At 44.4% G+C, this 27,649-nt stretch overlaps 2 protein-coding genes across 6 annotated transcripts in view; both read left to right on the top strand.

The window, feature by feature from the left end:
- Window positions 1-27,649, top strand: part of Pcca (propionyl-CoA carboxylase subunit alpha) — a 774,935-nt gene that overhangs the window by 224,608 nt on the left and 522,678 nt on the right. The window lies entirely within an intron of this gene.
- The window catches only part of Clybl (citramalyl-CoA lyase), a 221,414-nt gene that overhangs the window by 161,097 nt on the left and 32,668 nt on the right, over window positions 1-27,649 (top strand). The window lies entirely within an intron of this gene.

Here is a 27,649-nt window from a genome sequence, read left to right as displayed (position 1 = left end):
TTTGTTTTTTTGTTTTTTTGTTTTTTGTTTTTTGTTGTTGTTGTTGTTACTAAGCCACCTAGACCTTGGTGTTTTGTTACATTGGCCTGACTGGACAGCCACCAGGGAAGATCAAAGGTCTAATCCTTCCTAACTCCTGCTGGCTGAGGTTTCTCAGGAATTGGGAGGGAATCTGAATGAATGCTACAGGTCGAATTTTCTTTTTTCTCTCACCTACAGATAATGGGATAGTGCTCCAGTAATGCACAGCACTGCAGTTGCAAACACGTAGGCAGCTGCTCATTCTTTCTCAGGCGTCAGCTCTTAGCCAAATTCTATTCTTATGGAACCTGGGTTTATCCTTGGCAACTATTTCCCTCCATGGATAATTTTCACTGTGACCATAATATGTTCCCTAAAAAAAGAATCAGATTGTACTGGATATCCTTGGAGGCAGAAATTATCTATTTAATATATATTTATCTTTAGTGTATGTTAGAAGGGGGTGTGATTGAGAGAACACATTGAAAATGTTGTCACTGTTAAAACTGACATATCTGGATTCTTATTCTTGTACCACAGTATAGTCATATATAAGAATTTATGTGATAGAGGTCAGCAAACCCAGTTTCTCCTCCTTTTGTCATACAGCTACATGCCTCACACTCTTCTGCAGTTATCATCACCTTGGAGTTGAGTTTGGTAACTACATATGTAACTTCTAAGGCTGACCTTAGACACGTCTATGTCCTTGCTACCTCATTAGGCTCATTGCTAAGTAAGAGAGAGAGAGAGAGAGAAAGAGAGAGAGAGAGAGAGAGAGAGAGAGAGAGAGAGAGAGAGAGAGAGAGAGAATATGAGTATGAATATGAATTTGGATGTTGCAGATTAAAGATGGTAGAGTAAAGCCAGGGCTGGGAGAGAGAGAGAGCTCAGAAATAAGAGTACGTACTGTTCTTTGAGAGAATTTGTGTTTGGATCCCAGCACCCAGGACCCATACTGTATGGGCTGTCAGGAGCTCCAATTCCAAGGGATCTGATACCCTCTGGCCTCTCAGGGACCTGCATACATGTGACATACTTACACACACATACACATAAATCTTTAACAACAACAACAACAACAAACAACAAAGAGCTATTGATAGCCTGTCTCTGAATACAGAGAGATAGACACACACAGAGAGAGACACACACACAGACACACAGGTACACAGACACATATAGACACACATGGGGAGAGAGAGAAGGAGAGACAGACAGACAGACAGGCAGACAGACATTGGGATGTGAGGTTATGTAAGGAAGGATTTTTAGAAAATGGCTTAGAGCATCACAGAGGCTGAGAAATTCTGTGATCAGGTGTCTGTAAGAAATCCAGACAAGGCACTAGTCATTCAAGCAGAGTCCAAAGCCAGAGGACCAGGACTTCAGTGGCTAGAGGCAGAAAAGGACTGATGTCCAGCTGAAGGAGAGAGAAATCCACTGCTTTCCTTGTTCTCAGCCTTTAGTAGATTGGGTGATGCCCACCCACACTGGTGAGAGAAATGCTAATCTCTTCCAAAACCTCCCCCAGAGACACAACTAGAAATAATGTTTTATCAGTGATCTGGGCCACTAGCCCGGTCCACTCATCCCATAAAATTAACCACGAGAGCTCCATGCCCGCAAAGGTGACGCTTGCAGGCCGGCCCTCTCTGCTGTTTATCACCCATTTCTTCATTTCCCTTTAAAAGGTTCCCATGGACTTCATCTCTGTAGAAAGAGGAAGGAACTCTTACCCTTTCTCTATCACCATCTGTCACATATATGAACATATTAACATATAATTGTATTAACCAGTCACTGCATAACAATTATGTAAACAATCTCACAACTATGGCAACCACTGAGGTCTATAATTTTGCCTTTTCTAAAATGTTATCAAGTTCCAATCAGATGCTATAAGGCATTTACAGACGCTTTCTTTGATATAGCAATGCGTATTTCAGGTTCCTCTGTGCCTCCCTCCCTCCTGGGCTCATAGCTCATGTCTTTTCACTGATGGATAAGTTTGTTGCCTGTGTGTATCCCATTTGCTTGTTGTCTTGGATTTGCCTCGTTTGTTTGTGTCTATTACTGATACAGCTCCATTTGGGAGTTGGGAATTATTAAATGTCTTAAATATACTAAGTAAGCAATAAATTCCTTCAGTTTGTATCTGAGTTGGCTGCTCGCTGGATTGTTGTCTGATGTCCAAACTTCTCTTCAGCTAGGGGAATCCTTGGGCCTGATCTGAGCTGGAGCCTTTGCTTGCTGGATCTCATGGCTTTTTCTTGCTAGGTTTATTCGCTCATTTTAAAGGAGTACCTCCTCTAGTCACTTCCTAGGTCTGTGGGAGCTACTTTCCCCAAAAGATTTGGCATGTCTATGAAAGTGTTTATTCAATTTTCATCGATTTTTCTACGTGACTAGGATTCTGTGGTTTCTTCTCTCTCTCCCCTCTAATTTTTCTGAGGTACAAGGTAAAGCCTCTGGCTAAGATCCCTCCATCCAACCAGTGTGCAAACTGCTTTGTGTTGGCTTGCTTCTTTAGCTGAGCACTGGGAATGCTCGCCTCTGTGCCGAGCTATATGTTAGAGCGGGGGACGGTTATGTTCACTCGCTAGTACTACCCCCACCACCACACACACACACTTTTGGACTGAAGCAAGCACAGGATAATTATCTCAGAGATGGTTTCTGGCAAGTAAGATCATCAATAGTTGGAAAGGTATGTTTCAGTGAAGACTGTTTATAAACACACCTCTCCCTGCCAAGATCTTCATGTCTAATTAATTAGAGTCATCCCGTCCGCCCGCCTTTCCACTTACATCACTTCTATACACACACACTCTCTCCACACGTTCATGTGTGTGCTCTGTCCCTCACGGGTGCACACTTGCACCTGTCTCACTCTGGGTTCCTATTTCTCTCCATCCCCATAAGTTGATGCACTCACTTGGTTGACTTGCTTTCTGTTTCAGCCTCTCCCTCCCTCCCTCCCATCAAAAACTATTTTCTGCATCTCCAACTTCATCAGGATGTGCCTGGCTGAGACTGTCAAAACCATTGAGCAGAAGTGTTTAATCCAGAATTGGCTCAGATTAAGCTGGTGAAGATCAGCTGAGGAAGCTGCCTTGAACTTCCTCCTAATTATTTATTGGAATGGAAGCTTTTGTGTTATGGGATGTTTTCACAATCCTCCCATGCTCCTAGGCGGTGGCTCCCACTGACCCAGACAGAGCTCTCCGCACTCAAGAAAGACAAGCAGGGAAAGGAGACAGGATGCCAGGCCATTTGTAGGAACACTGCTTTTAACAAAGGTTTCCCATAAGCAGAGGTGTTTTAGTGGCTTATTGGATGGACACCTTTATGTAACTCCATCAACATAACACCATAAAGTAAGGTGTGGCAGGTGGGGCTGGCCACCTTCGTACCCTGAGGAATTTGGGCTGCCCAGCTGGGAGCTGGGGACAAAGTCAGACAGAGCTTTCTTGGCAGTCTGACTGCTGAACAACATAGGGAAGTGTCTCCACCCCTCTGAGCCTTAGAGCCCTCACCTGTCGCTGAGGACCTTAGCTCCAGCCTCCAAGGGATGAAGTAAATGTACATCACAGCACTCTGACAACAAAGACTATATAGGTGTTACTCATTAGTGGCTAGCTATAGAGAGAAGAAAAAAGTAAAACTATTTTATCTCAAATTTCTTCCCCCACCCTGTGGTGTTGCTGTGGAGGGAACTGAAGGCCTTGGGCATGATCGACAAACTCTGTACCACTGAACTACATTCTCAGCCCTTAGTCTTCTTTTATATGAGGAATAATTTGTTGTTGAAACAATTCTATGAATGTGAAAGTTATGACAAGAAACATCTGTCAGGCATTTAGTGATGGGGGCAGCTGCATCTCCAGGATATGAATATCTGTGACGTGTCAGAAAAGAATGGCGTCACGTTGGTTCTGTGAACATGGCATTGCCTTAGGCATACTAAGGCAATATTTAAAAACAGTAATGATGGCGAGGGAGTGGCAGGAATTGAGGGGGCAGGATAGGAAGTCAGGAATGGCATAGGGCACCTTGCCAGGACTGCTGAAGTCGGGGAGGGGTCTTATTTCTTCCATGTCACTCCTTTTCTGCTCACCAATCAAGACAGGATTCAGCATGGTTCTAAATTCAACAGGTTCTAAATTCTATGCTGATGGCTTTCTGGTGAGGAAGACTGAAGCATGGAGGATTCACAGCTGATATTAGGAGCAGGACTATATAGGACTCTCCCAAAGGGAGAAAGCTAGATCCTGGTCTGACGAAAGCTTGTTTCTTCTTTTTCTCAGTGTGGAAGGAAGCTCCTGGGATGGCTGGCCAATTCCAGGTGTCAGTCTTGCTTGGCTCTTCTCTTCAGTAATTTAATCAAACTAGAATTTTGATGTTTCTGGAAAGGTATTTAGCAGGTGGGGTCAGCCCAGTAGTAGTCTGTTGATTATGGAAGAGAGATGAACCCAGCCTTCTAGCCTCCCCTTAGCATTTCAGGTGAGTGTGTCCACCACGGCCTGGGCCGCTGTCTTCCTCATGTCCCTCCCGATGGCCACAGTCCTGGGAGGCATTCATCAACATGCTGCCCTCTGCCCAGAGAGCTCCTTTCCCTTTTCCTATGCTTTAACCCAACACATAGTAATTCTGGGGTTGAATTCTTTTTTTCTTTTCACTGGGAAAATTGAGCTGCATTATTGAAATGATAAACATTGTAAGTGACTTCCAAATTACACTCTAGCTTCTGTCTTTTGGAAATCTACTTAGCATGATAAGACTAAAGTGCTTTTTTTTTTTTAAAAAAATGACATTTATTGAGTTGGGAAGAAGCATGAACACGCCATGGAGCTCATGTGGAGATGTTTTATTAGAGTTCCTATTGCTGTGATCAAACACGGCAAAAATAACCTTACTGGCTTGCTCCTCAGTGCTTTGCTTAGCCTGCTTTCTTAAACAATTCGAGGTCACTTGTCCAGAACTGGTACCACCCATAGTGAGCTGGGCCCTCCTATATCTAACACTAATTAAGAAAATGCTCGACAAACTTGAGAGTCCCGCCTCCCATATAACTAGCTTGTATCAAGTTGATAGAAAACTAACCAATGCAGGAGGTTAGAGAACAACTTGCAGGAGTCTCCAATGAGTGCCTCCTACTACGTGGGTTTCGGGGATCTAACTCAGGTCATGCTGGGCAAGCAAGTGTTTTTACTACTGTGTCATCCCATGGTGCATGCTTATGTGTGTTTGTGTGTGTGTGTGTATGTGTGTGTGTGTGTGTGTGTGCAAGGAATTCAAGGTATGTTTGTTGTGATGTGTTGGTGCACACTTGTAATCTTAATATGCAGGAGGTCAAGGCAGGAGGTTATAAGTTCAAGGGTAGCCTGGATTGCATAGCAAGACACTGTCTGGAGGAATATGAGGAGGAGAAAGAACAACAAAGAAGAAGAAGAAGAAGAAGAAGAAGAAGAAGAAGAAGAAGAAGAAGAAGAAGAAGAAGAAGAAGAAGAAGAAGAAGAAGAAGAACAACAACAACAACAACAACAACAACAGCAACAACAACTACAATGAGGAGGAGGAGGAGGAAGCAAAGGACCAAAACCAAAAAAACAACAAAAATAAACAAACACACCAAAAATGATTCTGTGATTCTAATTGTCCTTCATACTTCAATTCTCTGACTGTCCCTGCGTGAATTCACATCTGTCAGTAAGGAATCTTAGTAAACTCATGAGCCTGGGAAGTAGCTCAGGGCAGAGGCAATGGGATACAACACATATAAGCTTTGGGTTGCAATAAACTTGGCTGTCTGTGCTAATTTGAAAGTGGTTATCTTATAATTTTTGGTTTGAGGCTCTCTGGGGAGTGACAGACTGCTCCCCCCAATTTCAGTAGTTATTTTTCATTTTGAAGACCAGCCCTAGAATCATGTATTCTAGTCCCTGCAATGCCAATAGTCACATTTGTCACATCACAGACATTCTCTTTGGCCACACCCAGGCAGACTGAGCAGGACCTGGGTTCCGTGAGAGTCATTGACCACAGACTTCAGTTCATAGCAGTTCCCCGCGGGGTGATGTGTGAGCCTCTTCAATTGTCCGTGACAGTATTCCATATACACATATCGATCCCCTCTAATCCCCAGACTTTCTGTCTGGCTTGGGTGGAGCCCCTGAGGGGTGGGAGAACCTGGTGCCATCAGACATCCCTTAATGGCAATCCTCCAGTGAGACTAGGCAGGTGGTCTTGCAGATGAAGTATATAGCCACGAACACAAAATGTCTCTGCCTCTGGACTCCACGAGCATCCCTCGTACCTGCTGCCGAAAGGAGCTGGACTGGCCCTCCCCTCAGGAGCCTGTCAGCTCCTGTCACTAATCAGCCTGGGGGCTGCTCAGAATGCTGGCAGCGGGCACTTTTCACCCCCTGCCAACCACACTGCCCTCTCTGCTCTCAGCCCTGCCACCTGGGGAGGCCACGCCAGGGCAGGGCCATCAAGTCTGGTTTCTGCCTCACATTCAAGGCTCACCATCAGCCACAATGCTAAAATATTTATAGTGATCCATGCAGGAATCAGACTTATACTGTCCCAACAGAAGCTCTAGATGTGAGGGTGCCTTATTGCTTGGGAGGGTCTGCTCACTCTGGTGGCTCACTTGGGAAGCAGGGTAGAGATCACAACAAAATAGCCAGAATTTGGCTTTTGTCCCAAATGCATACTTGGGAAGAAACCGACATGATTCTACTTCCCCTTAACTCAGAGATTCTATTTCATATGTACTTAAGAAAAAGTCAAAATGCTGTTCTTAAATAGTCCATCAAACAAATGCACTGCAGGGCAGGTTATCTGGGGAAGATCATGGTAAGAGCCTAAGGGTAGGCAAGTTTTCCCATGACTGTGACAGTTGTCTCTTAGAAGCAGCCCCCATTTTGTCCCCAAACTGTAGGTTCCACTAGCTTGAGCTTCTCATCAAATTGGTTTTGTTTGTGTGTGTGTGTGTGTGTGTGTGTGTGTGAATTATTTGTAAGTATTCCTCTGAAATGGTGTCATTTGCTAGTTGCAAATTATTTGAGTGTATCTTGAAACTCATTAAAAGGGAAATGTGCTATTCTGTAAAGAGCAGCATTTTTACATTTTAAAAATCAGATGTTCTCAGTGGGGAGCAGGGTTTATCTTTGTCAGTGCTGGCTTTTGCTAAGTACATCCCAGATTGAAAAATCTAAATGAAACAACCACAAGGGAAGGCATGGGGTAAGCTTATGTTGGGAAGCAGAAGACACACACACACACACACACACACACACACACACACGCGCGCGCGCGCGCGCGTCTACAAGTATACACATACACAGACACATAAGAGCACACACTCAAATGCACACACACACATGTACACATCATGGACAGACACACATATACATACACTCGAATACACACATGCACATGATGCATGGACTTGAGTGCATACATTCACACACGCACAAATGCACACACACTCACACACAAATACATGCACACGTGTGTACACTTGCACAGACACACACACATATATATACATACACTCAAATACACACATGCACACACAAATGCACCCATGCACATGGTGCATGGACTCTCAAGCGTTCGTGTGTGTGTGTGTGTGTGTGTGTGTGTGTACACACACGTGCGCACACACATACATATACACACACACTCTCACACACAAATGTTCACATACACACATGTGCATGCACGGTTTATCTGTGAATTTAGAAAGCCTTTTCCTTGTGGTTTGTTTCTACTCTGCTAGTTGTTCGTATTTCACTGGAAACGTTGCAAATACAGAGAGCTGCAGAGGTGCCAGGCTCCATCGTGGTGTCCAAAAATTGGCTTTGTACATATGCTAAATTAGAGATTGGCTGGCAGAAGCAGTTCACAGATCCTAGATTGGCAGGGATTCCTCATGAAAGAAGACAGGGCGGCAAGCCCAGGGGACTCACTCTGCAGCCTGCAGTAATGCAACATGCTCCCTCCTACATGCCAAAACCTGTTTTTTAAATAAATTGTGAACTTTTTTTAGGCATCACTTCTGGCCTAGGTAATAGGCCTACCAGAGTCTGGGGTCCTATCCTGTTCCCAAGGAAGGAATTCTCCTGACCCCTTCAGAGGACCTAGTTTTGAGACTTTTTCCATCAAAGGACCCAGGTCATTTTGGTTACTGCTTTTAATCAACAGGACGAAGGTAGGAATGCTTTAGATGAAAGTCCTTTGTTTTTCTCTCTCACCCCCCAAAACAAGCAAACTTCTGTGATGGCTTGATACAAGCAGAATTAACTCAGCAAGGAAGTGTATTAGACAGCCGGAGCAAAGAAGTCTATGCCAAAAGGATCCACCATCTGGGTCTTTTTCTTTCTCTGCATCAACCAGAAAATGCCTTTCTCATTTACTAGGAGGTAGCTGATAGCTTTATTCTTCCTAAGAGATAACACTATATTTTCTAGACAGTGATGACTTTTAAGCAAAAACAAGTTTGTTCCTAAGGCTATCATTACTGATCTTGGATACCTGCTTAATTTTAGAGTCAAGTCCTGGAAAATTAGGAGACTTGCTTTCTATCCCAGGAGGTACTTTGGCTTCAAATGGTGGCAACCAGACTTTTTTTTTTTTTTTGAGCCCATAACATGGTATGTTTCTTCCAGTCCTTCTCCCTTTCCTATAAAAAAAAAATGTAAAGAATCAGGAGCTAGCAGGGTGACCTCAAAGCCATGCAGTTTTACAGGTACTATTTAATCTGTGTGCACAGGCTCCACGAGCTCAGAGAGCTATGGGCAGGAAACCCATAGTCAGCCAACATCAAGGTGCTGGCCAGTTTCACGTCAGTCTGACAGAAGCTAAAGTCATTTTGAAAGATGGAAACTCAGTTGAGAAAGTGTCTCTACCAGGTTGGCCAATGGGCAAGCCTGCAGTGTTTTTTCTTGATTGATGAATAAAGTAGGAAGGACCAGCTCATCGTGGACAGTGCCACCCCTAGACAGGTGATGACCAAGCCAGCTCAGTCAGTCAACAGAGTCTCCAACACAGGAGTGAAGATTGAAAAGAAAAAAAAAAACAATTAAACAAAACTGCAGCATGGCCTCAGTCAATTCTGAGACTGAAGGCAGGTTTATTTATTTTTTTTCCAATCCACTCTCATACCATTTTAATTACATGCAGGTATTAAGGGCGAGTAGTACAATGAGGAATCAAGCAAGACAATAAACACAAAGTCCCATGATCATTCTGGTGATCGCTGCTTCTAAGAATGATCAGGATGTTTGAGCCTACTTCCTTGTCCTAGCCTAGAGTCATAATCACGACTGAAGCCTGCTTCTTTGTCCCACCTTACTGTCAGATTCCTGCCTGGACTTCTTTGTCATGCCCTGATGTCAGGTCCTTGGCCAATGTCAGGTACCTGCCAAGGTGGTACCCCAAAAAGCTCTCCACAAGGCAGTCCTGGGGTAAATAAGAAAGCAGGCAGAGAGAGCTAGAAAGTCGTACTCATAAACGCTTCTGCCCAGAAATCCTACCCTGGTTTCCCTCAGTGATGGACTTATAAGCTATACGGTGAATAAAACCCTTTCCTCCCCAGCTTGCTTTTGGTCATGATGTTTTATCACAGCAATCGAAACTCAGATGTTCACCAACGCTATTTGAGTTACCAGCCTCCTTCGATGTCACCATGGCGTCACGGCAAGCATAGCAAGATTGAGGCGTGTGTCTCTTTTGGTGCCACATATAGCATGGTGCGCAACAAGCACTTATCTGAGCTTCAGTTGACTTGGACTCTATCCCAACTGTGTCTTCAGCATGATCTCAAATCTTTCAGTGATCTCTCTAGGACTTTTATCTTCTTGTTTCAAAAATGGCCTAATCTATTGAGCATGGTGGTCCTTGCTTGTAATCCCAAAACTTGGCAAATAGAGGCAGGAGGACCAGGCAATCAAGACTGGGGGCCTGAGGAGATGACACAGTGGTTACATGCTCACTGAATGAGCAGGAGGGTCTGAATTTGGATCCAATGCAGGCTGTGGAGGATAGGTCTGTAATGCCTGAGCTAGGGGTGCAAACAGGCAGGTTCTTAGAGTTAGTGACTAGCCAATTTAACCAACTGGTGAGTTCAAGGTCATCTTTCCATACATAGGGACTTGGAGGCCAGTCTGGACCACATGAGACTTTATTGCAAAAACAAAACAAAACAAAACACACACACACATACACAAACCCACTTAATAAAATAAAACAAACAACTACGTGACTGTGGACCTGTCTTCAACCCTAATGTTGCCTGATTTTGTGACTCTGAATCTAAGGCATCTAGAAGCACATTCCCTTAGAGATAAAGGAGCTTACAGGACTTAATGGAAGAGACAGAGCTCTTAGTGGGTAGATTTTCCCGAGCATGTATTGTACAGTCCTCTCCTCATTTGCAGGTGCCTTTCTTGTATGTATGAGCAGCAAAGTGGGAAAGACTGGATAGATGCAGGAAGCGTGGGGAGGGACCTGTGTGCCCTGTCTACCAAGACAGGCAGTATTTGAAATAGCCAGGAACAAAAGTGTGAATTTGGAAGCATCTGAACAGTTACAGTTGCCAGTGGGGCCATGAATGCTGCAGAGGGGTCATGTGTGAGTTTTAGGTTACCTCAAGGCACTTACCTCTAAGGTCAATGAAATGGTGACAGCCACAAGTCCTGCCTCCAGGGACACAGTGACATCTGTAGAGATCTACCAAAGACCTTAAATAGTCCAGGTGCCAATATCTAAATAGAGGTAGAGAGGAGTGTATTTTGGGGAGAGAGCAGGAGAGTAAGATGTGATCTCTGTATTCTGTCTCCCTAGTTATCCTGGAACTAGATATGTAGATCAGGTTGGTCTTGGAATCACAGAGATTCACCTGTCTAGATCTCCTAAGTGCTGGGATTGAAGGCAGGTGTCTCCATGCCCAGCTCCAAGGGAAGGGATATTAATAGGAAGAACTCACGTCTGTTATCTTACTGCTTACCAACAGCTCTTTTAAGGAACCGTTTATTCCAGTGTTCACAAAATGTGGTTTCTGTGGGAGATTGAATGGTGGCCTCCCAAAAAGATGTGTCCTCACCCTAATACCTAGACCTTAAATGAAATCATCTCTGGAAAAAGCATCTGTACAGCATAAAGTTAAGGATCTACAGATGAGATGGGCTGTCTAAGGGACACCTATATCCAGTGACCCTTAGAAGAGACACAGGAAGCCATAGGATCTGAAGCTTGAGGATGTGGCTACCATTTCTGCCACCCACCACAGAAATGTCAGGAGACAAAAGGCTCTGTAGGGGATCCCAGCTGACATCTAGAGCTCAAACCTTTAGAGATGGGGGTGTTGGGGAGGTGTGCATGTACCATATGTGGAAGTCAGATGACAACTTACAGGAGTTGGGTCTCTTTCTACCCTAGGGGTCCCAGGAATTGAACTCAGGCCATCCCGCTTGGCACAGGTGTCTTTATGTGGTGATTTGTTATAGCAGCCTTGGAAAACTGACACAGATGTGTGATGTTTCAGAAAGTGGATAGCTCCCCTTCAAAACTTTGATCTGTCTTTTCCTGTTAACATTATAATTGGTCTTAGTAATAATAAAAACAAAAACATATCTCTAACAAATTAATATAATCAAACGGGAATATCAAGTTTGTTGTTTTCTCTTGATACAAGCTTTTTGTTTTGTTGTATTTTGTTTGCATAGAACCACCTCACTGTCAATGTAATAGGCTTCATTTTCTTCAATAACAGTATTTTAATGACTTAGTTTCTGTACTAGATCCCCATTCAAAAAATGTTATTTTGTTTTATTTTATGTATATGGGTGTTTAGTCTGGATGTATGTAGATGTACTCTATGTGTGCCTAGTGCCTAAAGAGGCCAGAAGAAGGTATCTAATCTTCTGAGACTAGAGTTACAGGTGGCTGTGAGCCACCATTGGTACTGGGAATTGAACCTCCATCCTCTGGAAGAGCAGCTAGTATTCTTAACTACTTGGTGTGATGGTTTGTATATGTTTGGCCCAGGGAGTGTCACTATTTGGAAGTGTGGCCTTGTTGGAGTAGTCTTGTCACTGTGGGCATGGGCTTTAATACTTTTGTCCTAGCTGCCTGGAAGTCAGTATTTTCCCAGCAGCCTTCAGAGGAAGATGTAGAACTCTCAGCTCCTTCTGCACCATGCCTGCCTAGACACTGCCTTATCCCCATCTTGATGATAATGGACTAAACCTCTGAACCTGTAAGTCAGCCCCAATTAAATGTTGCCCTTATAAGAGTTGCCTTGGTCGTGGTGTCTGTTCACAGAAGTTAGACACTAAGACACACAGCAATCACTCCAGCCCCAAGATCTTCATTCTTAATCAACCTTATCTTTTCAAGTATTACTATTTCATTGGGCAATGGTCTTAACAAAATTCTGATATCTTGTGACATATTTAGAATGTGCTGGCCTGTTAGAGCTCTCAGTACATGTTTGGAAAAGTACCCTTTTAATGTGCCCCTCATTTCAATTTTAAATATTTTATTTAAATTTGTATATTTTGTGTGTGTGTGTACCCACATGTCTGTGGGTATCTGCAAAGGACAGAAGGTGTCTGATCCCCTGGAACTGGAGTTACAGGCAGTTGTGAGCTCCCCAACGTGGATGCTGGGAACCAGACCTGGGTCCTCTACAGGAGCTGCCAGAGCTCCTAACCACCATGCCGTCTCTTCAGGCTTCATTTTGGTTTTAGAACCAGTGTACATCGGTTTAGCTCACAGTTGAGGCTGAACAGCTTATCGTTACCATGTTTATGACAATATTTAATCTCTTTCTTTCCAAATGAGTGGTTTTTAAATAACAGCAAATCATGTTCTTGTCTCTCACGATCCAATTTCAGCACACAAACAACCTTCTTTGGTGGTTGATTTCCATCAGGAAAGCTGTGGAATTCTTTGCTTCATAGCTATCCTCTCTGTCTGTCTGCCTGTGTTTCTCTTTCTCTGTCTGTGTATCTAGAGTGCAGGAGCATGTTTCTACAGTATGAGTGTGGAAGTCCAAGGGCAAGTTTAAGGAGTCTGTCTTTGCTCTCCACCTTGCTGAAGCAGGGTCTTTCATTGTTTCTGCTGCTGTGTGGTGTACTCCAGGCTGGACGGCCTGCAAGCTTCTGAGCAGATCTCTCTCCGCCTCCCGTCTCCCTCATCTTACAGCTGCTCTGCCATCTGTAACATTTAATTTTGTATTAAAACTGGGTCTCATTATGTAGACCTGGCTGGTCTAGAGTTCTATATGTAGATCCATAGGCTCTGAACTCTTCACCTCCTGAGTTCTGGGATTTAACGTATATGCCACCACACCCAGAGCTTTTTGTTTTGTTGTAAAGTGTAGTTCCAGGAATCAGACCTGGGTCATCAGGCTAGTTCACTCTGGCATCGGTTCAGTTTTTATCTGCTGATAAAACTGATAAAATCCATTTCCATGGTTCTTGATTCCTCCCAACAAAGCCAACTTTCTAGGGTATGTATTTCTCCTTCCCCAAGATTTTGTCCTGAAATAAAGGTCTTGCCACTTAGCCCTGGCTGGCCTGGAACTCACTATTATATACCATTCTGGCCTTGAACCTGTAGCAGATCCTCCTGGCCCTGTCTTCTGAGTGCTGGGATTATACTTGCTTAGCCACATCCGGCCCAGCCTTCCATATCCTTGGATAATCTCCAATAAAGAACTTATTATTTCAGTCCCTACTTCTTTTTCTTAGTATCAGCTTGATTAAGCTAACATTCTAAAAATGCTTACCAATTGCTTGTCAGGTAGAAGAAACCAACATATTGTCAGGATGTATCAGTAGACAGTTGGGATAGATGGAATAGATGCCTAGAGAGTATATGCATTTATCTTGGGTGTGGATTTGGGCAAAGGTGTTCAGAGTTCAGCATAACCCGGGAAATGAACGCAGTGGTCAGACAGGGCTATAGACTTACCTTCCAAGTGACCCTCCCAATTTGTTCTTGAGCAAGGAGGCTAACCATTGCTTCTTGTCATGCCAGAATTAGGATGTTGCAATAGCTGTTCATTTCTGGTAGTAATTGAAAGAGGGGAAAATGTGGGTCCACATGAGTACCTGGGGAGATACACTAAATTTGGGTTTTGTCATATCCGTTTTGTTAGTGAGAAAGGAGAATGAGCGTGATGTGATGAACCACCCTAAATCTCAACATTTGGGAAGTATAAGCACATTTTTAGAAAATTAATCTAACTAATATTAAGTACTTACCTAAACCTCACCATTTCCTACATCAGACACTGTTGTTATCCCTGTCTGGCCCCCACTTTTTGACTGGGTTCCAAACTTACCATGGCCTCCTTGAACTTCTCTGCTTCTCCTGCCCTCACTTCAGAGTGCTGCGGTGACAGGCATACATCATAGTCCTAGTGACTAGTGCTGTGATGAATCACCATGGCCAAAGCAACTCGGGGAAGAGAGGGTTAGTTTGGCCTACACTTCCATATCACTGTTATCATGGAAAGAAGTCAGGACAGGAGCTCAAACAAGACAAGAACCTGGAGGCAGGAGCTGATGAGGTCATGGAGAAGTGCTGCTTACTTGCTCAGCCTACTCTCTTACAGACCCAGCACCACCTGCCCACAAGGGGCTGGGCCCTCCCATGTCAATCACTATTTAAGAAAATGGCCAAAAGTCTTGAAGACAGCCTGACCTTATGAAAGCATTTTCTCAGCTGAGGCTCCCCCACCTATGATGACTTCTGTCAAGTTGACATAAAACTAGCCACTACGACTATCATGTGTGGTTTTATGTGGTGCTGGGGTTGGAACCCTAACCTTTGTTCATGTCAGACAGACCAATTGATCCACATCCCTAACCCCTCCTTGAAAATGAAGAAACAGAGGTACGGTGAGGTGATGGGACCATCCAGTCCCCAGACACTGTGGGCTTCAGACTTGAAGGTTCCACTGCTGGTTTAGAGGAAGATTGTGAGCGTTGGAGGTTCATGGCCATTCCTATAGGGCTGAATGGGCAGTTAATAGACCTGGTATTTGTATTAGTAGGCTGCGCCCTCAGCAGCTGTTTGCACATGTGCTCTATGCTGAAGGTTCTGAGAAACATGTTACGGCTTCATGTGTAATTGTTCAGGTGTCAGACCAGTTGGCACATCCTCTGAGGAGCTGTTCTGCCATTCCCTGTGTCCCCTCGGTCCCAGCACTTAATTCTGTTCTATTCATGGCACTTCCCACTCAGGTTATTCTTAGTTTAACTTGTTGATCAGCTGTTGTCCTGACTACGGGGAAGCTCTGTGTAGACAGGGAGCCAAGTTTTCTCCTTACCTGAAACAGAGCCTCATACAGATTGTTTTCAGGAAAGCTCTTGAATGAAGCGAACAAATGAATCAAAAGCAAAAGCCAGGCAATGGTTAAGTCCTAATGACAAAGGGCTTGTTAAGGTTTGAATGTGAAATGTCTACCTCGAGCTTATGGTCTCTAGGGCACTAGCACTGTGTGTGGAGAGATTGAAGCATCTTTGGTACATGCTGCTTAGCTGACAGGTAGAAGGTTATTAGCTGTCCCTGTACCTGCAGTCTTGTCAATACCTCCTATTCAATAAGAAGCCACCACTGACACAAGTTCTTCCAGCCACCAAACCCTCCCACACCAGCCACTGCATCTTTCCTGACGTGATGGTTGATCTCCATTGCCAGTTTGGCTGGATTTACAATCACCTAGGAGACACACCTTGGGGTGAATTATTGAGGACATTTCCAGAGCAGTTGAGCTGAGGGGGAAAGCCCCACCTTGAGTATGGGTGATACCATCCCATGAACTGGGGTCCAAGGCTAAACTTTAAAAAGACAGGCCAGTTAAACCCTGGCCTTCCCCTTTCTCTGCTCTCTGCTCTGCCTAGATGTGAGCGAGAAACCTCGTGTTCCTGCCGCCACATTCTCCTCAACATAATGTATCCTACTTTCAAAATGGCTCAGTGAGTAGAGGCAGTTGCCACCAAGCCTGGTGACATGACTTCAATTCCCAGAACCTCTCTGTTTTTGAGGTGGCTAAGGGTAATCACATATGCTGGCAGTGTTGTGAGAACAGCTTCCAGTCAGCCCTGTGACTCTGAGAACAAACAGCCAGCTCTCTGCAGTTCACCATGTTCCTAGGATGGGACTGAAGAGTTAGGGAATGCATTCTTGACTTAGGACTACTTATATATTGAGTCTTACTTTATACCCAAGCTGGGCTTGAACTCATAACATCCCTCTTGTCTCAGTTATCAAGTATGCAACCCTAATCCTAATCCATTATAAATTAAAAAGCATCTGCATACTTTATTCCAAAGCCATTGGCATGGGCACCCCACTGTTCTATTATCATTAAGGGTAAAATTGCTGCTGTAAGTGAAGACTTGTATCTAGGCTTGGTCTTTTGTAAGACTCACTAATCCCACTGACTCCAGGGAAGCAGGCTGTTCCTTTCTCTGAGCTTTACACTTGTAGCTGTGAAGCCTGACTTCTCTCCACAGCATCTTCCCCAAGCAGCCTGGCCATTGCTGGGTGAGCCGTCTGCTTCACAGGTCAGGTCCACCAAGCTTTCACGCAGAGGCCAGCTAGGTGTGTATTAAAGGCCAGACAACAGTTTTCAATTTTCCTTATGATTCTATCTTTTGCATATTAAAATAAACCCTTGGATTTCCTGCTCTACTTACAGCTAGGAGAAAACAGATATGTGATACAGCAGGGGCTGGGGGGCATTTCGGGTGGGACTGTGATGTTGTTAGAACTTTTATGTACTTGAGGACAGGTGTGTGTGGCCAGATGGGATGTCTTTCCTCTGCCCTGCTTGTCCAGAGGCCTCTGCCGGCAGATCTGCCAGCCCAGGAGGTATCTGTCTTCATCTCTCAGGAAGAAAGGACACCATTTCATTGTGACACAGGCCATCCAGCGTCCACACAATCTGTTCTGCTAAATCGCACCTGGGGCTGTTCAGAGAAGGATCTGGCAAGGTTTCTGGCTGCTGGGGCCGAGGCCCCTGCCTCAGAAGCCAAATCACGGCAGTGGTGCTGGGCTCTGAGTATGCCACTCGGGAAATTAACCTACTTGTTCTCACATTAAACGCTTTATGAAAATTTACTGGGCGCAGAAAGAGGAAAGAAAACCCAAGCGGTTGCTCAGTACGCCTGCCTGGCTGGCACTGGTGAGGGAACAAAGCTGCCGAGGAGTAGATGAGAAGGCCTGGCACCGGAAAGGTGGGAAACACCGGGGAAAACCAACTGTGCAGCCCGCCCGCCATTGTTTTGTTAGCATTTCTGGGGAGGGGGGCATTTAATTAGATACGATCCTGTGCGTGGGAGTTGGTGTACCCTGTGAGAGGACTCTACAGCACTCATGCTTGGAAGAGAAGCCACCCCTTGTGTGGGTAGTCCCAGAGGATAGCCCTCAGTTATCAAAGCCTCCCCCTTCTTAAAAAAATGCAGTGGATATGAAGAGATGATTCCGCGGGTAAAGGCTCTTTGCCACCAGTCCTGATGACCTGAGTTGAATCCCTGGAATCCTCATATTGGAAAAGGAACCAACTCCTGCAAGTTGTCTTCTGACTTCCACGTGTGGGCTGTGGTACACTGGAACTTGCCCACTCCCACACACAAAATGTAATTTTAAAAAGGTAAGTGAAGTATTTTTTGGAGAGCTGGGGTGTAGCCCGTTCAGTACCCTGCCTTAGCTGTGTGGACTGGATCCCCAGCACTGCCTAAACAGGTTAAGTTCTTCCAGGACTCCAGAAGTGGACTAAGAGGATCAGGAGTTCAAGACCATCCTTGGCTGCATAACCCTGCATAGGGAGTTGGAGACCGGCCTGGAGTGCTGAGATGTTTATCTTAAAAAAAAAAAAAAAAAAAAAAAAAAGATGCTATCACCCCTCCTTCTTACCCCCTCCTCCTCCCCTTTTCTTTCCCCATCTCCTCCTCCTCCCCCTCCTTCTTTTAAGTTTTTAGACACAGGGTTTCTCTGTGTAACCCTGACTTTCCTGGCACTCACTCTGTAGACCAGGCTGGCCTCCAACTCAGAGATACACCTTCCTCTTCCTCTGCTTCTATTTTGAGATGCTGGGATTAAAGGTGTGCATTGCAGCTGCCACCACCACTACCACAGCCACCCTGCAAGGCTACCCAGCTATCTTTTTCTTTTCAGTGTTAATTTTAAGGAAAAAAATATGAATGAGGTAGAAAAGTACAACCCTTTAAAATACCTGTGAGGGTTGGAGAGATGGTTCAGTGAGTAAGAGCACTGACTGCTCTTCTGAAGGTCCTGAGTTCGATTCCCAGCAACAACCATCTGTAATGGGATCCAATGCCTTCTTCTGGAGTGTCTGAAGACAGCTACAGTGTACTCATATAAATAAAATAAAATACCTGTGAATTTGTTCCTTTAAAATATTGGGGTCATCAAGATGGCTTAGCAAATAAGTTCCCTTGGTGCCAAGCCTGATGGCCTAAGTTTGATCCTCAAAATCTGTATGATGGCCAGGCTAGCCTGGTCTACAGAATGAATTTCAGGAGAAATTCATTCTACAAACAAGAGAAACCCTGTCTTAAATTAAAAAGCCAAAACCAAACCAAACCAAAATCAAACCCAAAAACTCTGTGTGATGGGAAGGAACTCAGGTTGTCCTCTGACCTCCATGTTTGTGCCATAGCATACAAGGTCACACAGAGGCACATATGTAAAAAAATATGTTTAAGTACCTATCAACTTACCACCTAGAAGGAACAAAATAGGCTAGGTGTGGTGGCTTATACTTGTAAACCCAAATTTCCAGAGGCAGAGACAAGGAGCACCATCATTTGAGTCTGGTCTACATACTGAGTTCTGGGCTATCCAAGGCTGTCCAGCAAGACCATAGGGAGAAGGGGTTCCCTGAGTTATGGATATGGCTCAGTTAATTGAGTGAATGCTTGTCTAACACTCAGGAAGTACTGAGCCTGTGATAGCCCTGCACTTGGGTGGTGGAAGCAAGGGGGAATGGGAGTTGAAAATTATCCTCTATTACAGAGGAAGTTTGAGACCAGCCTGGGATGCAGGCTTCCCTGTCTCAGAGAAGCTCTTGTCTGGAAGGGTTTAGGAGGCTTTTTGTTGTTGTTCTTTTTCCTTTTCTTTTTCCTTTTTTGTCTTTTGTATTAATTTTTTTGTAGCTTTAAAGCCTTGGCAACATGAAAAAGTAGTTCAGGAGCCGCACGATCCAGTTTATGCACTGCTAAAATAGCTCCTTTTCATTTCATTCCTGCTAATACACACATTATTGTCTTATCTAATTTTTTCCCCTTCCTGGCTGTGAGGAAGACAAATGAATAAATACCCTAACAGATTTTAATTACCTGCATTTGGTACTCTGCTCTGGGAAGTGTGTGAGGCGAGGGCTTGCTCTGGCAACTCCCTGAAATGAGGCTCAGCCTGGTTTGCCTCATGACAAGCCCACTTGTGCCACGCTTCCGGGCATTTTTGCTTCCTCCACAGCATTGCTACAGCTTCTGCTATGGACGCCAGATTCTTTGTGCCGATGCCTTAGATATTGCTGAAGCAGCACAGAGACAGGAATTTCTGACCCCAGTGCCATTGTCTGTTCATAACCCAGCATGAATGGATAGCCTGGAGAGATGTGGCCCAGCGAGTCTCCCAGTCTTGGTGATGGATAGATACACATGTCTTTCTACAAAGAAGTAAGCTAGAATTTAATATAAAATTTTGTTCTTGGCCTGGCAAGATGGCTCAGTAGGTAAAGACACCTGCACAAGCACAGTGACCTCAGTTCAACCCCCAGAACCTACCTAAAGGTGGAGGGGAGAAAAACTCCCATATTCATGCTGTGCATATGCGCCAGCCCATCCCCCACATTCACACAATACAATACATATCTTTTTAAGTTTTGGTTGGTTTGTTTTTCTGAGACAAAGTTTCTCAGTGTAGCTCTGGCTGTCCTGGAACACACTCTGTAGACCGGGCTGGCCTTGAACTCAGAGCTCTACCTGCCTCTGCCTGCCAAACGCTGAGACTGAAGTCGAGTGCCACCACTGCTCAGTTTTGCTCTCCCACCCCCCACATTAAAACAAAACAAAACAAAAACAACAACAAAAAACCCCACCACCACCAACAGCAACCCAAGTCAGCACGAAACTAGCTGTGTAGCTGAGGGTGACCTTGACCTTGCTTCCTGCCTGTCTCCTGACAACTGCTGTTACCAGTGAGCCCCACCACACCCAGGTTGTGTGGGTCAGGATCAAATCCAGGTCCTCAAGCATGCTAGGCAAACACTTCTACCAAATGAGCTAGGCGCCCAGTCCCAACAACCGGTCCTTGATGTTCACAGGAAGAGGAAACTTTTGATCCCTTTTCCACAATGTAGCTAGAGGAAGTTACCTGACAGAATATGTTGCCAGCATCATTTACAACTGTTCAGGCAGGGCACAGGTGATGTGCCTGTTATCTCCAGCATGTTTGGACCCTCAGTAAGCCTGCCTCATTAAATTATGAACCGATCACTCTTGATTTACCATTCAAAAGAACGAAAGCGCCGGGACCCTGCCCCGAACGGGTGATCCGTGGCACCTGCGGCATAATGAAGAAAGGTAGGTGCAGAGTCCTTTGATGATAGTGCTCCCTTTTGCTTGTTTACTTTGATTCTCCCACGCAGACTGCGACCCAGCAGGAGGGCTTTTAAACCAAAACAGTTAATTACCTCCTCTAACCCAGAGAAGTTGTGAAATATAAATACGGAGAGAGGGAGAGGGCAGCTTGGCTTTAGCTGTACTTTGTACCAGTTGGGGAAGAAAGACACCTTCTCAGTCCTCTGGGGGCAGGGTGGAGGGAGACCAATTAGAGGGTGTGCTCAGTGAGGTGGCTGGCCACCCACTCTGCTGTGTCAGTGGGCTGGACCAGGAGCCCCAAAAATGGAACCCCACGTGCAAACGCATGTTCTGAAAATAAATAGGAGTGAGTCACTCTGAACCTAGAGGCCCTCCCAAAGGAAGAAGCCTCAACCATGATGATGAACAAGGACCCGACCAAGGTCAACTCCTCCAAATGCAATGGTGGGCACAGGGCACCTGGTCCAGAGGGACTTTGGGGTGTGTACCTGTGAATTCATGTCCTGTCATCTCTTCAGCCTTCTTTGCAGTGGAGCATAGCACTAATTCTCATTGCTAAGACACTGCTTTCAGAAACTCTTGTTTTTCTGTCCACACCCCCCTGGCATTAAGCAGGGCTCCCACCTCTGGCTTTATATATACTAGCCATCCATTTTGTGTGTGAGTGTGGTGTGTGTGTGTGTGTGTGTGTGTGTGTGAGAGAGAGAGAGAGAGAGAGAGAGAGAGAGAGAGAGAGAGAGAGAGGAGAGGGAGGGGGAAAGACAGGGAGAAGGGAGAAGGGAGAGAGAGGAAAAGGGGGGAGGGAAGGAGAGGGGGGGCTGCACACATGAACAACACACATATTCCGCATGAAACAGCTTTCAGGATTCTGTTCTCTCCTTCCACCATGGGTTCTAGGGGTCGAACTTAGCTCATCAGACTTGTCCGAGGCAAGTACCTGCGTTCTCACAGCTATCCTGGCTGTCCGTCTGGGCTCTGTCCTGGGGGCTATCTGCTCCTTTTGCTGCTGCTACTAAAATCCTTAGTTTTAAGAGGCTCCAGCCCCAGTCCAGGCCTCCCTTGCCCCTCCTTAGGCCTTGTGGGAAGTGTCTCTCTTGCCTATGCACAGTAGGTTCTGTTCTACTGACTAAATTGTTACTTCACCTCCAGTCCTGTGGCCCTCTCATTACTAACCATACACTGCCAAGATGGGAATATTAAATTGGTGTAGCCACTTTGAGAACCAGCTGACCATTCCTCAAAAGACTGAGCATACAAGTTACTATGGGACCTAGGAGACTGGCTTCCTTTTCAGTACAAAGATAGAAATGTATGTGAATATTATACGGAGGATGGACTCATAAATGTTGGAGCATGTTCCACAACAGCCCCAAAATAGAAAGCAACTTAGATGTCCATTAGCTGATGTAAATGTAGTGACCACCCATACTCCAATGGTAGAGCATTCAATACCTTCTTCTTCTGCCCTCTGAGAGCACCAGACATGCATGTGCTACACGTGTTTTAAAAAAAATCTTCAAAAAGAACAAAAACACCACCACCACCAAAACAAACAAACCCACCAAAAACTCAAAGAGTTGTCTACAAATAACAAAGTGAAAGCTATTGTTTTTAAACTTCTTTTACTGTGAAATACCCAAATAATACACACACACACACACACACACACACACACACACATACAAATGTTGAAGAGAATTGTTTCTTTTTTTTTTTTTAAAAAGATAGTCATTGACCAGCTCTCCAAAATATGAACATTTTAGAAATCTTTTCAGGATAATTTTCCCCCTCAGTTTTATTACCAGAACTTTGAACATTAGAAAATTTGGAAGATTGTACAACAGATGCTGTGTATTCCCTGCTGTATTTCCCACTAACATGTTAATTCTGCCTGCCTTCATCTGTCTGTCTTCTTGTTCACCATTAACTCATTCTCTAAAATTCACTGTACGCTGCAGAGAGCCTCACTCTTCCCGCAGTCCTACTGTGTGCTTGGTATTGAAATGGATATTTATAGTTCTTCAGAGAAGATGCACAAATGTAAAGCCTTCGCTCCTTGATGCGAGACAAATGTGGTGCCCATGTGGCTCAGAACCATTTTTCCTTTAGAGATATTTTAAACTGTTTTATACTTATTTGTGATGGATTGCATGCCGGAGCACACCTGGCTTGTGTGGGGGTCAAAGGACAGCTTGCTCGAGCTGGTTCTCTTTTCTACAGTGAGGTTTGCGACTCAGGCCCAGCCCTCAAGCTTGACCTTTACCCTCAGAGCCCCTCTTGCTGGCTGCCTTAGAGATGTTTTCAGTTGCTCAGAGCCTGTAAGATAAATTCTTGTCATAGAGTTTTGGATGTCATCATTGCCTTTTATGTGTTGCATTTGCCGCCCGGAGAGTCGATTCGATCTCTGGTGTGAGGAATTCCAGGCACATACAGTAAGCTTCCTGAGCCTTCTCAGTCCTTGAAATGAAATGAAAGACGGTTTGTAATTTTTTGCTGTAAGCCCTTGTTTTAATGTATCATTCACGATAAACACATTAAAAAACTAAACACAAAACAAAACAAACAAAAAACACTTTTCCTGCTACTAAATCTGTGGTTTCAGAGCAAATAGGAATGACTTGGAGAATCTTGCAGGATGTATCAAGGTGTGCGATTTCCAGTTAATACACAGAATGTCATCGAGGCAAGTCTTTCTCTCTTCCTCTTATCCTTCCTTTTCCTTTCAAGAAACAAACCAAGATTTCTTTTCCACCACAACAAAGACCAATGAACTAGAAATTCACAGGATCAGAGTATAGTCTGTGCATATTTGAAAATGTCAGTACAAAACTCATTATTTTGTACAATTAATGACCCTTTAAAAGTCAACACTGTCTCTTGTCTAATGAAACAGGAAGAATGAATCCCGTTTGCAAGAATCAAGGAGCATGTTTTTCAATTCAGTTACTACATCCCTTTTAGTGAGTGCTGTAATGATAAATTCTGTGCATTTATGAAGACGTGCAACATGGCCTCCTTGTGATGACCTCTTTTGTGTCACAGGCATTTCTGATTTTTATCATAAATGTCTAAAACACAGATGAAAAATGTTTTTTTTTTTTTTATTTTGTTTTGATTTAACCAAACTTGACCTGGACAACTTTAGCTTAAAGATGCTGACAGCAGGATCTTATACTCAAAACCTGGAAGAGTCTATTCCTGTGACATCACTTAACCAATAAGATGGGTTAAGATGAGCCAATCTAGAAAAGGAAGAGTTTAGAAGTGGTTTGGAACATAAGTCTTTATGGAATGAAAATATTAATTTTATATATGTTTTTAATTGCAAATGCTACACATCTCCCCTGAGTCTAGGACATCCTTCCAATTTCTTAATTACCAGATCTCGCCTCTGATGGAGGCAAGCTTTCCCCTGGTCCCGGTAAAGAGTGTACTATAACGGTCACAGTTTTGGGAGGGGAGAAGCTGGGGGGGAGGGGGAGGGGGCGGGGGTGGTGGCGGAAGAGGTGTTAATTCAGATGTTGGGGAACCATGATGATGCTGTTATTTAAGGCACTTATTTGAGTGTGTTTATACTTTGTGGTTCCATAAATAAGCCAGAGGGGGCTCCTGGTTGTCTCCATGCTTCTTGAATCCTGTGCCCTGTCTGTCTCATCCTATCCGACAGTAGAATTGATGCCCCTCTAATCCCTGGAAGTTTGGGGCTAATGAACTGACTGCTGAGCGGCCGCCACGGAGCTTGGTCCCAAACTATACTGTACTTCACACTCGATTTATTCTCCAGATGGCGAGACTGTGCCGCCCCGTCGCGAGGGACCACCCCTTCCACTGGAGTGTAAAAGTGGACGGATGTTGTTTTCTTTGCAGATTTCATCGTTCTGAGCTAGAAACTCGCGAGGATGATTAGTTATTAGCTTTAATGGGTGCCAATTGAACCAACCGCACGCAGATTTTCTCCCTTAATTTCGGAGGCTGCAGGTCTTGGGGATGGTTGATTTATCTGCTTTCCTACGTTACCGGAGCATGTCTCTTCCCCAGGTGACAGGAATCTAGGCTCTGAAATCATAGCACGCCTTGGTTCCTGGCCCAGACACGGTCACATAATACTGTGGCTTATGGATAAGGACAGTTTTATTAGCCTCTGGTCCACTGCACCAAGTAGCCCCTGGCACGGAATATTGATCGGTTGCAGGAACTTTGGGAAGCCTTGGAAGATCCTGGTCCATTCCAACCTTATCTGAAATCCATGTGGAATCTGAAATCAGACACGATGTAGAGCACTCGATGCTAGTGAGTGGACTCTTCCAAGACATAACAAAACTTTTCATAAAAGGCCTTAATTCTGGCATTCAGGTATCTAGCTTGTCAGATCTGAGAGGACTGAGTTCATCTCACCGAGAGGGCCCTTCAACAAGGCTGTTTTGTTAGTGATACAGTGCCCCCCCCCCAGCCTAATGAGACCAACCTTCCCTCAAAACATTCTTTCTTTCCCCACAAAGCTCATTCCTTTTTATTTTCTGCAAGTTACTCTAAAGACCTCACTCTGCCAGGCACCTGCAGACCTCTTCTTAGCCCACCTAAAGACGGAAATGGAGGGAGGAGTATTGCCAGAGAACAAGAGGAAATATGAAGGAAGGGAAGGGTTGATGGAGATCTGAGAGATGATAGGGAGAAGTCAAGTGAACAGAGCGCAGAATGTCTTTCTCCTCACAACTGGGTGGACCAAGCTAACAGAACACACAGCACTAATTGTTCTTAGAAGCTGCCTTTCTCTCAACCCAACAGATGGCATTGGGTGTGTTTACTAGCACAGTGACATATTTCACCATTAAAATAAAAAAAAAAAATCCACACACTTGTTGGCTGGTGTAAATTTAGTAAGGTTGTTGGATATTTTGGGATATATACCAGAGGGATCTGTTCTTCATTGATGTAAATTGTAGCAAGCAACAGCCTGTTAACAAGAGTTTTGGGTGTCAATATACCTCAGACACAAGCCTCCATTTTTGGAAAGGTATAGGGTGATACCAGGAGAGAACTCCCTGTTTATTCTGTGCCTAAATAAATAAATAAATAAATAAAACAAAATCAAAATAAAACAAAAGCAAACAAAAAACAAACAAACAAAAAAAAAACAGGAAAGGGAAGAACAAACTGCTGCACACCCACTGCTCATTATTATAGCTGGTTAAGGACTAATCAGATTATGTATAGAGACTGGAATTAGGTGCCTCCGGTTTCAGAGGATTGAGTTTTACTCAGTGAGCAGGAATGTGTGGACGCCATGGCAATCTGACTTTAAATGAAAATCACAAGCTCTGCACAAACAGTTTCCTTCAAATCCAAAGGAAATAACCAAAACAGCTTAGCACTCAGATGCCAAGACACAATTTCAAAAGTTGCCAGGAATTCCGCACCATCATGCGCATGTGCCGGGTGGACGTGTGTTTGCCTTCCTCCAACAAGATTCTTGCAACATAGACCAGGCTGGCCTGGAACTGGACATCCTCCTCCCTCAGCCTCCTGAGTGCACCATCAGCATGACTGTACGACCATTTGGCTTGTTCCTATTCAGTGTTTCTGCAAGTCTGCAAGGCTGGCTTGCTGTAGGGTGTGAACCCACAAGTTGGAATGTTTGCAAACCCAAGCTATCCAGAGTTTGTAGCTGTCCAAGCTGTGTGCAACATGACCTGGTTTTTAGGGTCTCCGAGGCTGTGGGTCTGAAAATGGGTACTAATAAAAGCAAAGGAATCCCTCCTGCTACTGTAGATGGCCTTCAAACCCTGCTTATTCCTGTGCTTGGTTATCAGTGTGTTCCCAGTAACTTCTGCAGCAGCAGTGCATAGCAGAGAACCTAAGTGGGATCTGCACTATGGAATAATCCGAGTTGGGTGAGGGTGGGTGCTGGAGATATGTGGCTTATATACTTCTCTAGCAGAGGGCTTGTGTTTACTTCCCCATACTTCATCAAGTGTGTCTCACAACCATCTAGGACTCCAGCTTCAGGGGAGTCTGATGCCTCTGACCCCTTTTGGCATCCGTATTGATGTATACATACTTCCCACAACACACATATACACTGTGAAACAGATTTTAAGAATCTAAAAACAGAAAGAATGGCATCATGCAGACTCAAGCCACTGTTGAGCTCATGCGCTTTCTCTTGACATAATTATTCACAGTCAGCACTCTGCAAATCAAATCTGCACAGAGACATCCTAAAGCCCTACTGGGTGCCATTCCCACCTGACCTAATAACTTTAAGATACCCTTTCATCACACTGTGTAGCTCAGACCCCAACTAAGAAGCCTTCCTGGTTTCAATTCAGAGGTAGACTTACTTATGTCTAGTTTAAATCAACTGTCTTGGGTTGTCTCTTTGACTGAATGTAGACTTGTGCTGGCTTAAATAATTTCAACGTTTTGCTATTGTTGTTGTTGTTGTTTTAGATAGGCTCTTACTGTGTAACTCTGCTAGTACGGAACTGCCTGTGTAGACCAGACTTGCCTCCCTCACCTCTGTGTTCTACATGTCTGCGCCTCCTGAGTGCTAAGGCTCCACCACTTGCAGCAATCTCATGGTTATCTGTACTCTGTACTTTGGGGAGCTGTTTTCCTAGATACATGCTTCTATTCTAACAGCTATATATTGTTAGAAAATGTATAAAGATTTATATATACACACATAGATACACAAAAACATGGTGCACACATGCATATGTAACTAGTGCCAGTGGAAGCCAGGAGAATGTATCACTCCCCTGGAACTGGAATTACAGACAGTTGTAAGCCACCATGTGGATTCGAGGACCTAAATGTGGGTCCTCTGCAAGAGTAGTGAGTGTTCTTAACCAGCTCCAAGACTTTTTTTTTAATGCATTCATCAGTAGTTAGATGCTTTAAAGTTTTATTGGTGTAATACAAATTCTTCCCAAATTAAACTACCTTTGATAAGCATTCGTTCTGGCAGT

This window comes from Apodemus sylvaticus, chromosome 8 (assembly GCF_947179515.1).
Source record: "Apodemus sylvaticus chromosome 8, mApoSyl1.1, whole genome shotgun sequence".
Classification (NCBI taxonomy): Eukaryota; Metazoa; Chordata; class Mammalia; order Rodentia; family Muridae; genus Apodemus; species Apodemus sylvaticus.
This window is presented reverse-complemented; position numbering and strand designations above follow the sequence as displayed.